This window comes from Branchiostoma floridae, chromosome 12 (assembly GCF_000003815.2).
Source record: "Branchiostoma floridae strain S238N-H82 chromosome 12, Bfl_VNyyK, whole genome shotgun sequence".
Classification (NCBI taxonomy): domain Eukaryota; kingdom Metazoa; phylum Chordata; class Leptocardii; order Amphioxiformes; family Branchiostomatidae; genus Branchiostoma; species Branchiostoma floridae.
Window position 1 is genome coordinate 7769802 of NC_049990.1, and position 2099 is coordinate 7771900.

Consider the following 2099-nt stretch of genomic DNA (forward strand, 5'->3'; position numbering starts at 1 on the left):
CCTTCCTTTCTTCCTTCCTTGCTTTTTCTTCTCTTCCTTTTCTTCTCTCTTTCTTCCCGCCTTCCTTCCTTCCTTCCTTCCTTCCTTCCTTCCTTCCTTCCTTCCTTCCTTCCTTTCTGCCTTTCCTCCTTTTTTTCTTTTTCTTTCTTTCTTTCTTTCTTTCTTTCTTTCTTTCTTTCTTTCTTTCTTTTTCTTTTTCCTCCTTCCTTCCCACCTTTAAACCTTCCTTCCTCCCTCCCTCTCTCTCTCCCAATTCCCTCCCTCTCTTCCTTCCTTTTTCCCTTCCTTTTGCACTATAAATAGCCCTTAGATCAGGCTTCAAAATCCAGTTTACATACTACAAGTTCCTGTTTTGAACTGGATTGATAGCGTAGTTAGTTGATCAGGGCTCCCATACTCTCCCGGGTCTCCCCTCACCAACAAGAGTACTATGGAAGCCCCAGTAAACTGACTAGGATCAGACACCCAAGCTACTGTATTTACCCCTATTTAAATTCAGAACATGTAGATTGTAAGTTAACTGTCCTAACAACATGCAACATGCCACAGTGAGTTTAACGTCCTGTATTTTGGTGTAGCTCCCATCGCCAGTGCCCTGAGTAAGCTGACCAGCTGCCGTGTGATGGTGTTCACCGGCAGTGTCCTGGCAGCCGTAGGGATGATCATCAGCTCATTTGCAACCAGCGTCCTGTACTTACTGGTCAGCCTGGGTCTGTTCACAGGTAAAACTGTTACTATCTGTACTATTCTGTCGAATCTTATCTTTCTTTTAGGAAAAATATTTGTTTTCAAAAATCGTAAATTTTCTTTGAATTTGTCTTCTTTTATATCTTTTTTTCATACTTTTATAGATTAGAAAAGAATATAGCAACAAGACAAGGTAAACTGCATAAACACAGGGGGAAGTGGGGAAACTTGAATAGCTTATTTTCTGTTAGCACCATACCTAAATACCTTAACAAATGTATAGTAATATTGCTTAATGAATTTGGGCAAAGGGGTTTAGGACTAACTGTTGTTACTGGTTTTTGCTTTTACTTAGTGGTTTACATGTGTTTATGTATTTATTTGTATGCTTTCTTTTTGTTGTTGGTTTTTCAAAAATTAATAAAGAAGGATTGAAAAAAAACAACAGTGTTACTATCCTCTCCTACCATGGTCACTGCTTGGATTAGGCCACAGCAAGTAAAATTGATGTTGACATCCTCTGCAGAATCAGAATCTAATGCAATAGCGGAAAAAAATGAAATGTTTTTCTGAATAGTTCAAATGTAATAAAATTAGTCGTCAACTTTGGGCCCCTAGTTGTTCTTGTTTCATTTGTATATAGTTTCATTTTTGCAGGCAAAGCATAGATAATACATGTAGTATAGATTTTAGGCTGATTAGGCACAAGTGATTTCAGAAGCTTTTGATACACTTGCTAAATAAAGAGACTCTTTTTATGCAATATTTCTTTTTTTTTTCTTTATAATTCTTTATTATATTTTCACTGATAAATATAACAGTCACACAACAGAAAATGAAGAACCTCCCTTAAATATTAACCTATCCAAGTCTAACAGCCACATTGTAAACTTAACAGCTCATATAATATGATTAATATTATGTCATTACTAACGTTATTCATTTTGGTTATCAAATCATTACATATCATTTTATCACATTACATGTCATCTTTTCATATAAGCATTGTATCATTACTCGCATAATCATTTCAGTATTGTAATCAAATATCATTATCACGTCATTTCTATATTCTTTCATGATTATTTCTACATTTCAAAATCAAATTAAACACAAAGTTCCCCACTTACCCCGATGCTTCTCCAGCTTCCCTCTCCGAGATGCAATGAGACGTTCAGTTTTTTCAAAAGTAGATATTAGTCTTTTAAAGGCCTGGAAGTTTATCATTTTTAAGCGTGCAATATTTCTTTATTCTCACCAATGGCAGTAAAATGTGAACCATTCAGAATTGCCCTGAAGAAGGTGACAGATGGTCAACGAAACATTGGTGAAAATAAAGCAATGGTTGTGTAAAAAAGAGTCTCTTTATTCAGTGTCGTACCAACCTGATGAAACTATTCATGGATACATTT